The sequence below is a fragment of the Berghia stephanieae genome, chromosome 1 (genome assembly GCF_034508935.2).
Source record: "Berghia stephanieae isolate SIO BIC M18660-M18661 chromosome 1, UCSD_Bste_1.3, whole genome shotgun sequence".
Lineage (NCBI taxonomy): Eukaryota > Metazoa > Mollusca > Gastropoda > Nudibranchia > Aeolidiidae > Berghia > Berghia stephanieae.
The window spans coordinates 41047393-41062392 of record NC_088360.1 but is presented as its reverse complement, the minus strand read 5'-3'; the positions used below and the strand labels follow the sequence as shown (position 1 = coordinate 41062392).

At 41.3% G+C, this 15000-nt stretch overlaps 1 protein-coding gene and 1 long non-coding RNA gene across 2 annotated transcripts in view; one reads left to right on the top strand and one right to left on the bottom strand.

Annotated features, from left to right (window-relative positions):
- The window catches only part of LOC144974780 (uncharacterized), a 30650-nt gene extending 27582 nt beyond the window's left edge, over positions 1-3068 (top strand). Inside the window, exon 3 of the long non-coding RNA XR_013645817.1 lies at positions 1977-3068. This is a non-coding gene — a long non-coding RNA (uncharacterized LOC144974780). The remainder of the gene's footprint in view (positions 1-1976) is intronic.
- An 8169-nt stretch (positions 3069-11237) lies between these two features.
- The window catches only part of LOC144974743 (contactin-associated protein-like 2), a 35790-nt gene continuing 32027 nt past the window's right edge, over positions 11238-15000 (bottom strand). The window contains exon 7 of the mRNA XM_078917959.1: positions 11238-15000. This exon is cut by the window's right edge and continues 1414 nt beyond it. The gene's annotated coding sequence lies outside the window, so the exon portion shown is untranslated.

Here is a 15000-nt window from a genome sequence, read left to right as displayed (position 1 = left end):
GTGGTGAATGGTATTCAGTCAGAACAAGTTTTACTAAACTTTGGAGTGCGTTCTTGGCCCTGTCCTTTTTTTTTTCTGTATAAGCACCCCCTTTCTCGTGTGATATCCAGATTCAATCTGAGTTATCATTTTAATTTTGGTGATACGCAAATTTATGATTCAGTACCCTAAGTAATTTACAATTCTTAGTACAACGAATTTCGAGCTGTTTTATGAGATTAAATCTTGAATGTACCATAACAAGTTAAAATTAAATGATAGTAAATGATAGTAAAACTGAGATTTTAATGTGTGGAAGGCAAATAATTCACCTATTACTCTCGGAAATAGCACAACAGAATTTTCAAATAAATCAAAAAACCTTAGCGTCATCATTGATAAACATATTTCCATAACAAGCTGCTACGTGAATAACACCATACAATCTATGTACATAGAAATGAATAAAATAAGCAAAATTCGTAATTTAATGTAGCAGAACTTTTAATTAATTCCCTTGTTTTATCTAAATTGTACTATTGTAACTCCCTGTGGGCGAAATTAGCTAAAGACAAAATATTTTTTTTGTTCATCTTATTAGCTCATAATTTGGGCACCTTTTTAAATTTAGTAAGAATGATGTCGCCTATTTCATTCAGTATAAATGTACCAACAGATTTCGTTCCATTTCATGCTTTTCGTTTCCTATGACAATGAAGATATTGATTTTAAAACAAAAAGGTATGTGTGTTGTACGTGTTGGGGGCGGGGGAAGGGGGACATTCCCTATTTTCCAGCTATTCTTAGGTTTAATTCACTATCACTCACTCACCCAATATCGTTGTACAATGACAAAACCCTGATACACAATTAAAGTCTAATTTACAACATAGCCAAAATCATCAATAAGCGTAAATTAAAGCTATTATGCTTAATAAAAATAGACTCATCTTGAAAAAGGAGTCAGGGTCTAAAAGATTGAGGAATAGTCTAATGTAGTAATATTATATCAGAGGCACGCCTACAAACTTGACGGAGATAATTTATTCATTCCCCTCACGCCAGGTCAACCACACTTAGCCTTGCCTCTCACTCGTCCGTGATGGCGAGTGCTCGCCATCGCTGACGTAAAACGTTTGTCGATCGAGTTATTCGTATTTTGCTATATTCTTAACTGAGATACTGTTCTTTTGGTGAATACGGACGAGGCATTTTGCGTTGCGGTTAACCAGGGTGAACAGTATGTGAGACGGTCGTATAAGATACTGTCCTTTTGTTGGTTACAGGTAGAGTTATTTGCTTGGCTTTAACCAAGAAAGAACAGTATCTCAAATATTACGCAACATATTACGTCAATGAAATCGCCGACTAACAGAAAAACGCAATTTGTCATTAGCTATCATTTAATGTTAGAAGACTTCCACTATGTAATAAAATTAAAGAGTTATGAATGAAAAAACTAAATGTGTCGATTGCGGCAAAACTGGTTGGATCTGGGTCAGCCCAGATACTGTCCTTTTGTTGGTTAGGGCAGTACTGGAGACCGCGGGTCCTACACACACACACAACCAACGCGAAGTATTTAGCCAGCAGTTAAGCTTAATAGCCAATATTCTCAACACAAACATATAACATAGAAACAAGTGAGGCATTGAGTATGCTCCGGTATATGGAGTGAATTTTTCTGAATTAAAAATTCACCCCATTTTCTGAACGGTTTTATTTTGAAACTTAGGCTATCAATGATTGATCTCATTTCACATTAAAAAAAACCAACAGCAAACAAACAAAACAAAGCGCCTGAATGATGATTCGTTCTACAGGTTTAATGTTGCTGCTGGCTCTGATACCCTCTGGAAAGGGTTTTAATTACATTTGATGGAAATTGCACTTTAAAAGAGCTTTACAAAAAAAAAAAATAATAAAAAAAGAATTTAAAAAATCGTGATTTGATAGAAAAAGAAATAATCATCTTTTGTTTTTGTTCTTCCATTCAGGTATGAGCGCCATGCAGTCAAAGTCAAAGAGTACTGGCTGTTCTTCTTCTGCAGATTGCTGCTGTGCTAAAGGCAACGGTGGAAAAATGTGACCTATGGAACACTCCCACAACAAAAAAACGGGAATATGAATCTAAAATATGAATTAGAGATGGCAATTCAATAGGTTTATTTATTTTCGTTTGTGATATTTTTTAAACAGAAAAAGTAACACCATTTAATCACCTATTGCTCCAATTGTGTATTAAAAATATTTGCACGAAGAACTTAACTTATCTAGACGGTCTACCTCAAGAAATGATAATTTTGGTGCCTTTTCCGAATAGCAATCTTAATGAGTGAACTGCCATATCCTGGATAAACGTATACGTTTAAATTAAATTAAAATTTGGCCAGAGAACTTGGCCTTCAAATATCGATCGATATAATAAATGACCCTTATCTTGGGAACAAAAAAAAACAAAAACAAAACAAAACAAAACAAAAAAAACAAAAAAAAAAAAAAAACAACAAAAAAAAAAAAACAAAACAAAAAAAAAAACAACAAAAAAAACTCTCAAATCTAGGACTTCTCGTTATTCTACATTTTAAGTGTTGCTGTTGGCTAGTGATCCCTTGTAAAGTGCTTTGAGCACATTAAGTGGATATTGCGCTGGTTTAATTTATTTTTTAATTTTTTTTTTAACGTAAATTAAAATTTAAAAAAAATAATATTTTGTTGATTCATAACATCATAATCTCAGATTTACGTGCGTTGCAGGGTGAGAGTGGGGAAGGGAGGGGGGGGGGGGGGGGGGAGGAAGGAAGGAAGGAAGCCCCGGGAGGGGCACTTGACTTTGTCGACCTGGTTTATTTCTGAGAAATCTGTTAAGGTCCCGTTTATCAACCGTTGGGTTACACTTCTAAACAATCGGGGCGTGTCGACCGAAATTGCCATTGCAGAGTGTCAGCGAATTTTGTTCATATTTATCTCGTTAGAGACAAAAATAGCTAGATAATATGATAAAACTGATAACGTCATCCTATAAAAAAAAAGAAAGCCAAAAAAAAAAAAAAAAAAAAAAAAAAAAAAAAAAAAATTAAACAAATAAAGCAGACTATTACTGTTACTGTTATATATTAGAATTATGTCTCATGCGATAAAAATAGAAAGATATTCTTTTTGAAATGATAATGATTAAACTTTGATCTTTCTTGAAATGTCACTGCTCTTCAGCTAGATTGATTCTCTCCTATGAGTTCATGTCATAACGATTTAAGTTATTTCAGACTGTAAATAAATACACAAAGATATTCTATAATTTCCCTATAACCTTACACTGATTTGAAATAAAATGTTTACGTTAATGATTTCATGCTTTATTTTATTTATTTCACTAATTGTTGTAAAAAATAAAGAGCCCAGGCGTCAGCCGCAATGCAGCGCCGCAAAATGAACTAGTACGAGGTGACTTGCTCAACGCCACACAACGAAGCGTGTATTCAAACTAGCTACCTTTTGGGTACGAAGCAAAGACCTTACCGCTGAGCCACCCTGCCCCCTAAGAAGTTTAAAAAATGGGAAACATATTTGAAGGTAGAATGACAAAAGGACGTAAAAAACAAAATGAAGAAAATGAAACAATTAACGAAAAGTGAAATGGACAGGTTTTCCTCTCCTGAGATAACTCTTGCACGAGGTGAATCATTGAGCTTACTACACTGACATCGTATTATCATTGGCAGAATATTGGCAACGATAATATCATTATTACTATACCATTTTTATAATACCGCCAGGAAGACGGAAAGAAATAGATATATATCATAACAAAGAAAAAAAGAAAATTACTTATACCGAAAAAGATATCTTTTTCTTTCACTTTCATGTGCTCATTCTACCTCCCCTCTTGATCTACAGTTGTAGCTTTTATAATGTGTCGATGAAAAGTAGACAAATAAAAATGTTGTCTATCTATACTTTTTCGATACTTTAAAAAAGCTTTAACTGTTATAACTTTGAGGCTGTATTATCAATTTTTAGTTTATTTTTCATCATTTTAACCTTTAAAAATTGATGGAAAAAAAATCTTTGGATTTTCCTAATAACTTAGTCTTTTGTTATAATGAGTTTGTGACGAATCTTACGATAACGACCTTTTGGCACAGGCTCACATACTCTTAACTTCATATTAGCACAAGGAAAACAACGGCATGTCACAAACAAGTAATTTTCGAACATTGGCGTATTGGCACCATCTTTACTTTTTTTAAAATATCATAATTTTTGTAATACGTAATTTATCATTGCATCTCAGAAAAGACCCATCGCCACATTTTTGTATTATGTCGGGATAGAAACTTTGCTAACAATTGAACTCTAAAGCAAAAATGATTGGAATTTTTACAAAATCGGCTATAGACGTTTCAAGAAAATATAATCATCATTTTGCGTGAAAAGCATTTTAAACTGCTAAAATGGCATATTTTCACCGTATAATTATTCTTTTCAGAAAAAAGTTCCCTCCGATATAATACTATTTTGGGGTAATGGGAAAAATGTTTTGGACAAGGAGATTTATTTAAAGACAGAGACAAGTACATCTTAACCCTCACCATACAAACTATTGGAAAATCGTCACATTTTGTAAACACTTACTTACCTAAGTAAGCACCCCAAAGAGCATAGGCCGTCAACTGTATGTCTCCATCTCGCTCTGCTCTGGGCCATTTCTCCATTTCACTCCTGCTCATTCCAGCCTTCTTAAAAGCTCTTCCGCTTTTGACTTCCTCCCAAGTGCTTCCGGGCCTTCCCCCACTTCTCTTTCATTGCGGATTCTATGTAAGGGCCTACTGGTTGATGTTGTTCGGTGGCTTTCTTAGCGTGTGCCCAATCCATCTTCATTTCCTGGCACTGGATTACTACGTTGACAGGCTCTTGCTTTGCTTTTTCCACAAGTTCATCAATGCTAATTTTATTCTAGCCATCTAATTCTGTATATTTGTCGCAGGTCTTCTGATGTAGTGCATTGGTAATTCGCCATGTTTCTCCCCCTCGTGGATCTTTACCTTGCAGTGGTGAGGGGGCTTGTGTCACACGGGAGGGCAAAGGTGTAAATCCCGGTCGACCGTCACGAGACCATCCCGGGTATCGAGCCAACGAGCCACATGAGCTGCTCGCCCCGGTGTGTGACTAAATTTGATCCAAACCGGTGCCCGAATAGCAGCCCTATCCCGGGCGCCACACTATTATCTTCATGTCGAGTCCCAATCAGTCCCGTCAATGGCGAAGCGGTCTGCCGCCTAGCCAAATAATACCGCGTTCGTGTCGCCAGGGTCGTCGGCACGTCCGAGAAAAAAGCAAACGTCCCATGCATCTATTGATTCGCGGCCTGCCAATCGGAAAATGCAACGGCCGGGATGGCGAACTGACGCACATATTGTCCCTGAACGTCGAGAGCCAGAGTATGGCAAAAAATGAGCTTTTATCAAAGCTATTGGCCGCCGACTGCGTAGATATCCTCCTGTTACAGGAGACCCACCTTTACTCAGGCGCGCAATATTCCCGATTCCAGATCCCAGGCTATACGGTGGTCCAACGCGAGGACACTTCGAGGCTCAAAGGAGGGTTAGCGTTTACGCTAAAGAGCCATCGAAGGTAAGGGTCATTGAGAGCGTAACGGACAGCAATGGGGTGAACCGAATTTCCGTGGAAGTAGGCGGACTGTGTTTGCATAATATTTACAAACCACCTAGAGCGACTTGGACTACACCACCGGTACCGGTGGTCAGCCATCCTTCCATCTGTCTGGGAGACTTTAATAGCCACCATCACGAATGCAACGAGGCAGGAAGACAACTCCGCTCATGGATGGACTGTAATGATCTACACCTAGTGTACGATCGTACAGCCAAGGGTACCTTCCGGGGTACCCACCATAAGAAGGAGTATACTCCAGACCTCACCCTCGTAACGAAAGGCACGAACGGTGAACGGCTGCAGGTGAAGCGAACAGTCCTCGGGGAATTTCCGCATAGCCAGCACAGGCCGGTTCTTGTCACAGCTGGGGTGACAATAAAGAGGGTGCAGTCTCTCCCACTTTGCAGATGGAGCTTCAGGAAGGCTGACTGGGAGGAATTCAGTTCCTATATCGAGCAGGTCCGCCCTGCCATTCCTCCCAAGTCCAAGAATATAACCAGATTCAGTAGGCTACTGGTTAAGAGCTCTCAACGCTCTATTCCACGGGGCAAACGGAAATTCTACACCCCTTGCTGGACAGCAGAGTCGGAAGAGCTGTACCGAGAGTACCAGCAGACCCAGTCCCAGGACGCAGCCGATAGACTACTTCAGTCTCTGGCAGAGGGAAGGAAGCAACGGTGGCAGGAGACCGTGGAAAGTCTCGACTTTACCCATTCCAGCCACCACGCTTGGCGTTTGATAAAGAATTTGGACCCAGATCGGAATTACGCGAAGGCTGCACCGGAATGCGAGGCAGACACAATTGCCAAGAACATTAAGAACCGTAGTAAGCGGGTCTCTAATCAGGCTTTTGAGCGCGGTGTCCGCAAGGCGTACCGTACGATTTTGGACTCGATACCTGCGGAGGAGTCGGACTGGACGGCCCCGTTCAGTCCCGAGAAGTGGGTGCAGCCATTAGCGAAGTGAAGAACGGCAAAGCAGCAGGGATAGATGGTGTATATCCCGATATGGTGACGCATCTGGGCCCCAGGGCACGGGCCTGGCTAGCAGAGGCAATGTCCGACGTCCTTGCAAAAGGAAAGCTTCCACAAGTGTGGAAGCATGCAAAGATAGTTGCCATCCTGAAGCCAGGGAAACCGGCGAAGGAGGCAGACAGTTACAGACCCATATCGCTGCTGAGATGTCTTTACAAATTGTTGGAGCGTGTTCTATTAAACCGATGGGGGCCGGTCCTAGACGCTGCCCTGCCACCCGAGCAGGCAGGCTTCAGGGAAGGGAGGTGCACCACGGAGCAGGTCATTGCCCTTACAGAGCATATTGAGCACGGGTTCGAGAGAAAACAGCAAACAGGTGCTGTCTTTATAGACCTATCAGCGGCGTACGATACGGTCTGGTGCGAAGGGTTGATGCTCAAACTTGCAAAAATCATAAGGTGCAAAAAGACCTTGAAGTTGTTCTCTTCGATCTTAGGGGAAAGGCAATTCCACGTCGCGCTGGGAGACGTCACGAGCAAAGTAAGGGGTCGGTACTTGCGCCAATGTTGTTTAACGTTTACATTAGCGATATGGCGAACACTTCCTCCCTGAGGCTGGGATACGCAGACGACTGGGCACTCGTTACTCAGAGTAAAGTGTGGACCCGTCTCGAGAGCGTACTCAGCGAGGACGTCACCAGACTCAAATCCTACTTTGACAAGTGGTACCTGAAGATGAACACTTCAAAAACCGTGGCCACTGCATTTCACTTATGCAGTGGTTGGCACACCCGCAAACTGAATGTCATAGTCGGGGACCAGCCACTCCCATATGAGCCGCATCCAAAATATTTAAGGGTGACGTTGGATCGCAGCCTTACCTATCGGGTGCATCTCGAAGGGGTTGCCCGGAAGATAGAGAAGCGGAATAGTCTTCTGAGGAAGCTGGCGGGATCGACTTGGGGCGCTAGCCAAGCGCTTCTGAGAACGTCCGCCCTGGCACTATGCTATTCCACCGCGGAGTATTGCGCTCCAGTGTGGGGTAGAAGCAGAAACGTTGAGAAGGTGGATGTAAAACATCCCAAGTCGATGCACATAGTGTCGGTAACGCTAGCAACAACCCCTAAAGAATGGGGCTCGATAATGGCAGCGATCCAGCCCCCCGATGTCCCGAGGGAGACGATTACGGGAAACTGGCTGAGTAAGATCAAAGAGAGAGGGAATGGGGATACCCCTCTCATGCACATAATGGACGGTGCCCCCGTTTCGAGCTGAAATAAGTCCCGGCAACCCTTGTACGCAGAATCCCTGACTACGGACAGAGCTGCACATACGAGATGGAAGTCGGTTTGGACGAATTCAATCCCTCGTGGGGGCGGGGACCTACACTCCTCTAAGCTTGGTGAGAAGTTGCCAGGCTTTGATACCAGTAAGAGGAGACACTGGGTAGCTGCGAATCGGCTTCGGGCGAGGAGCTGCCTAACGGCAAGTGCCTTACATCCCTGGGGTCTAACTTCCTGTCCAATATGTCCACGCTGTGGGCAAGAACCCGAGACGGCAGAGCATCTAGTCGAAAGGTGTGTTGTGACGATGCTACCAGTCAGGCGGGTTTGCGACGGTGCACGAATGCGGACCGGACTTCGCTGATTGGGTCGATCGTCATAACATCATAGTGTGAACCATAAGAGGCTGCTGCCATGTTTCTGAGCCGTATAAATTATAAAAGTATAGCCTTTACATTGGAATTGAAGATGTGTAATTTTGTGTTGATGTTTTCTATTATTTGTTATAGTCACAAACATTTAACATTGTGCTGTAGAGCTCGTTTTCGGAAAAAAAAGAATGTCATAGCATGGGCTTTGTGTTCGAGTAAAAAATAAATAAAAAAAAGTTCTTTTATACAGAGCAATATCCACTTAATGTGCCCAAAGTGCTTCACAAAGCTCACCTATAGCAACATGTGACACGTAGAACCAGACATGCCGTCTGTTAGGCGACTAGAAACTCATTATACACCTGAGTACGATGAGAGGATGTGAATCAATTATGCGCCGAGCGAAGCTCGAACTCAGGACTTTCCGAAAGCGAATGTCATACCACTAGACCACATTTCCGCACATTTAAAAAAAGTGTGTTCGTTTGGTGTGACGCTTTGGAGAAAATCCTGAAATTGGCTAGTTGGAAGAGAGTGCACCGCATTTTATCTTTGCTTGTGTGGTCTGTAATCTCTTGGAGCAGTAAGGTACACGGAGCTTGAGTTATCCTTCTGTCAGTAGAGATTGGTTGTTATCACTATAACAGGACCCAGTCAATCAAAAAGTATTTTCCCTGAGATCCAACAGATCCAGCTGCTCAATCACCTATGGGTGCACAGTTGTGTTGGTGTGTTTGTGTGTGTGTGTGTGTGGGGGGGGGGGGGGCAGGTTTCTTAAGATATCTCGTGGGTACCAAGAAATGAATTCCTTGCTTTATGAGGCGAATGCTCTACAAACTGAGTTATCGGGACCTCTTCATGCATATACTTCATAATATTTCTGCAATAAAGGAAATGAGGCCTGTATGGTGAACTGGTCATAACGTTTTTAATATGATTTTGATTTCCACACAGTTTCTTCATGACTCCATATTACATTACAATCAACGAAATGATGAAGATGCTGCTGCTGCTGCTGCTGCTGCTGATGATGATGATGATGATGATGGTAATAGTAATAATAATGATAATAATAATGCGTGAATATTAAAGATTATTGATATAGCATGATGATGCGGATGGTGAGGATGATGATGAACAACTACATAAGATTTCTTGACATCAGTCTATCCAATAAAATGTAATTTTCCTCCAGTTTGCAAAGGTTGGAGCATGCCTTTTCCCAGTCTTCCCTTGTTATATCATATATTGCCTTATCCGTGAGAGTAAATTTGTTGTACTTCCTCTCAATCTTTCCCTTTACTTGGGCCCAAATGAGCTCGATTGGATTGAACTCATAATGACATGGGGAAAGTCGTACAACCTCGTATCAAAACTCCCTGATTAGACAGTCTGCAATGAAAACGGTTTCTGGTATGTTTCTTTTCACTAAGGAGTATTAGATAGGCCTTTGGTCAATGGTCAGAATATGTATGTATTGCTAACCGACTGAAGCCATGAAATCATGTCAGCTTTTTTAGTTGCCGAAGTTGGCGCCTTGAAGTGTTAATGGGTCACCGAATGGTAGCGTTGTTCAATACAATACAACTGGGTGCTTGGAAGGAAGGCAGCAAACAGTTCTTTAGCCAGTCTTCAAATACCTCTGCATTTGAACATGTTCAGTATACATTGAGATGCTCCATTAATATCAGACAAATCATATCATATTATGTACAGGGTGGCTTAGATAATAAATATTGAACTTATAGTCAAAATTTGAGACTTGTTTATGAAAAGTTTTGTCTTTTATTGAAGAGGATAAAAAAAATAAAACAACAAAAACAAAGAAAGAAACAAGCAAACAAAAAATAAAAATCAAACCCAAACATACAAAAGAAAAACAAACAAACTCCCAAATTTTTTTACAAAAATATTGTGCTTTTAGCTTTATAATTATAATCCCTTTTTGATATCTGATTTACCCCGATAAATCGTTTTGAGACGATGGGTCACATATGACATTTTGGAATTTATGATAAGTAGATATGTTTAAAAAGGAAACAAAAACCCCCCAAAAAAAGAACAAACAAACAAACAAAAATAAAACAAAACAAAAAAAAACGAACGAAAACAAACAAACAAGTAAAAAAACAACAAAAAAAAAAACCCCAAAACATCAAACACTGTTTGCATGGTATTAAAATAATCATTAAACAACTCCACAATTTTATGCTTACATTTACATGAGATCACCTATTTCTTTTGCAATATAAGGGAAATAACCCGTGAAATTATTCATGCGCCATTTGTTTTGACATCGTTGCCTCCCTTGGTATAAGTAACCGCAAAAAGATTAAATTGAATGAAAGGTAAAGCACATCTTAGTGTTGAAGGAGGAGAGGTAGACCAGTAATATAACAAAATCAATATATACGTAGAAAAAAATGCTTTTAGATTATTCTAAATGAGACTAACGAGCTAGATGGCTGTAAGGTAAACAATTATCCAATTCTCCTAAGATCAGTGAAATTTCTATAATCAGGTTGCTTTAATTGTCATTTTGATAATCTTAACATAATATAATCTTATATATTGTATTTATGTTGTGAAAATAAAGAGAATAGAGTTTGAAATTAAAGTCATGAAACTGAGGAAAAATACGTTGGGGTTTTTTTTTTTTTTAAATTTCTAAACAAACAAACATCTACTAATTTAAGGATTTATTTTAACGGAAGCTTTACGATTTAAGCTTAAAACCTCTTTTTAATGATCAGATTACTACCGTTTAGAAACGATTGGTTGCAATTATTAGTTATCATCATTTATCTGAGTTTGATACTTACAAGTTATACGGAACTTAAGAGTCATTACGAAAACTAAAACCGCATAATTTTTGTAAACCTCAAATATTACAGTGAATAAATTGGATGGTGACCGATAGTGGACAAAATACATAGGAATTTATTTTTTTAAAAAAGGAAACGTATATAGAATCCATAATTTCAAATGATATGGCTAATAGTAAATATGTAAAATTTCTTTTAGAATTATCTTTAAGTCCAATTTAGCACATAATTCATTGTTAGAGTGAACTTAGACTTTGATTAGAGGGTTTTCCGCAAAGTGTGGGCTAGTAACCGCAATCGATTGTACGACAGGAAAAAATATTCGATACTGGTGTAAAATCAAAGGTATGTAAGTCGTGCGATTGGTGGAAAGCTAAGCATAGGGCAGATTCGGAAGAGTTTGTAAGATGGAGAATAACGCATGTACATTGACGCATTTCGGTTCTTCGGGTTCCATAGAGCCCGCTGTCGCAACAGAAATCTTTTCACGCTCTGCGGAGGAGCATCATTTGCGATACACCCGATTTATCGGTGATGGGGATACAAATAGTTTTAGAACATTAGAAAATTCTAAGCCTTACGGCAGTGCTGATATTTAATGATGGTACGGTGCCATTGAGAGATGTTTTAGAAAATATGGAAATTTCTTGCGGTTTATTTAGTGAGCAATTCTTCCTGATTATAGACGCCAATCGAATTGGACAGGAAGCGAACCACAGAAGTATCGCTCGAGGCAACGCTGGCAGTCGAAGAGACTAGGACAAGAAAAGAAGGATATCCGTACTCCAAAGGTACTCACTTTACACCAGGCGGACATAACAAACACAAGGGCAGAACCACAACAAGCATATTACACTACGATAAATAATCACTAATCAAGAAATTCGGCAAGTCTCAAGCCCAAAAGGATTTCGAACTGCTTAATCTCAACGGAATGGGTGACAAACGACCAACAGCGCTGCTGAGGAAAATCAACTCATTGAATGATGACCCCCAAACATTGAAACGGGCACTTTTCCTGTCAAACCTCCCTCCTGACATCCAATGCATTTTAGCTTGTCAGAATATCGTCGACGTAGAACTTCTAGCTGAGGCTGCTGACAGGATTTGGGAGACAAAAGCAACTGCAAGACTTGCTGATGGCACTATGGATATACGAAACACAAACAATGTCGTAGCTTCGTCGACAAGACAAGAATCCAGTGGCCGTTTCACACCTATTGAAAACAATGGACAAACCCACATCGACGCCGCGAGTTTCAAACCCAATCGGGCACAACAGTCACGTGGCAACAGAACATTTGGTCAACAGAGACGGTTTGTATGTTTTTACCACACGAAGTTTTGGATTCAAAGCTCAACGGTGTCAGCCAGGGTGTAGTTTTACTCCTTTGGGAAACGACAAGGCCAGCAGCTAGAAGTGGCGACTGCTGGCACACCAGACACAGCCACGAACACCTTTTCAATCACTGACAGACGATCAGGAATACATTTCCTAATAGATAACGGAGCGGACGTTTCAGTTTTTCCAGCATCTGTCCACGAGAGAAAATCCTCACCGTTATTAGCAGCTAACGGTACCTCTATCCGTACATGGGGAAAACGAACCTTCACGCTCCACTTTGGACAAAAAAAACTTCTTACACATGAGTTCGTTCTGGCAGACGTCACGAGACCTATACTTGGAGCAGATTTTTTTTATTCAACATGAACTCCTCATTGACTTAAAAGGTAGACGCCTTATGTCATTCGGCAGTGTTTTAGCCTCGCTTCAGCCAACTAGAACCTCCCACTCGATTTCGGGACTTTCCTTCGCAGAGAAAACCTCATACTCATGCATGTTATCAGAATTTCCACAATTGCTTACTCCAAGATTCAGTTTACCTGTCAACAAGCATGGTGTGGAGCTACATATAGTTACACACGGACCGCCGGTTCACGCCAGAGTTCGTCGTCTTACCGAGGATAAACTGACAGCAGCTCGACAAGAATTTCTGGCTATGGAAGAAATGGGGATCATTCGACGCTCTAACTCTCCATGGTCTTCACCTCTTCATGTTGTTCCGAAAGCTGACGGGCAACTCCGACCTTGCGGTGACTATCGCCACCTCAACACACAAACAAAAGATGACAGATATCCTTTACCGCACATTCAGGACTTCAATAGACGACTTGCAGGGTGCAAAGTTTTCTCTAAAGTCGATCTTGTTAGGAGTTATCACCAAATACCCGTCGCAACTACATCCATTCCAAAAACCGCAATAACTACTCCATTTGGCCTCTGGGAGTTTGTACGTATGCCATTCGGCCTTAAGAATGCTGCCCAGACATTCCAGAGGCTTATGGATGGAATCCTGAGAAACGCTCCTTTTGCATTAGGCTACATCGATGATATTCTAATAGCCAGCCACTCCCATGAAGAACACCGTGAACACCTTCATCTGTTTCAGCTTCTTTCTCACAACGGGTTGGTTATCAACAAAAGCAAGTGTGTATTTGGGGCTAGCGAACTTGACTTTCTTGGCCACCGTATCACATCGCAAGGTATTCTTCCACACCCTGACCGGGTTTCCGCATTAGTCAACAGTGAACCACCAACCGACCGCACCGGGCTCCAACGATTTCTCGGCATGATCAATTACTATCATCGGTTCATGCCACACATCGCTGACACACTTGCTCCACTGCATGCTCAGGCAAGCGGCAAAGGCCAACGCATCGAATGGTCCACAGACTGTCAAAAGGCTTTTGAACAAGCCAAAAACTCTCTCAAAAACATCGTCCTCCTCCATCATCCTCGTCAAAATGCGCCGACGAGCCTCACTGTCGATGCTTCAAACGTAGCTATTGGTGCGCAAATATAGCAACTACAGGATGGAAAATCGTGGATTCCCCTTGCTTTCTACTCACGGAAATTGTCTGAAACAGAGAAGAAATACAGTGCGTTTGATCGAGAACTCCTGGCCGCCTATTCCGCAATCAAACACTTCAGACATTTTCTGGAAGGCCAGTCGTTCACAATTTACACTGACCACCAACCATTAGTTACAGCGATCAGAAGTCAAACGGATAGATCGCCGCGGCAGACGAGACACCTCTCCTACATAGCCGAATTTACTACAGATATACAACATCTCCGAGGAAAGTTCAATGTCGTCGCTGATGCCCTCTCCCGTTTCACAATCAATGCATCATCCAAGGGAGATCACAACCGGGAGATTTTGCACGTTTGTCTAAAGACCAACGTGATTCAGGAGAGATGGAGAGTTACATGTCGAAAACAACAGGCTTAAATCTCCAAAATGTCGACTTTGACACCCATGTCATCCTCTGTGACACGTCAACTGGAAGACTAAGGCCCATTCTACCCAAATCGTGGACACATCTGATTTTCGACCAATTGCACGGCCTATCACACTCTGGCCCAAGACCCACACAAAAACTCATTTGTCAGCGTTTTGTTTGGGAGAGTATGAAACGAGATATTCGTAGCTGGTGTAAAGAGTGCCATGCCTGCCAAACATCAAAGATCAGTCGACATACCAAATCACCGTTATCAGTTCGCTTACCACAACCAGATACACGATTTTCTAGCCTACAGGTTGACCTTGTTGGCCCTTTACCAACAAGTCAAGGCATGTCATACATTTTCACCATAATAGACCGTTTTACTCGTTGGCCCGAAGAAATTCCACTACCAGATGCACATGCTACGACATGCGCAAAAGCTGTTCTACAACATTGGATATCGAGGTTTGGTGTGCCGACAGACATTACCTCTGACCGAGGTAAACAATTCACCTCGACGCTTTAGTCAGAATTTGGGAAGTTGCTTGGCATCAAGACCAACAACACGACGGCATACCGCCCACAAGCAAACGGGATGGTCGAGC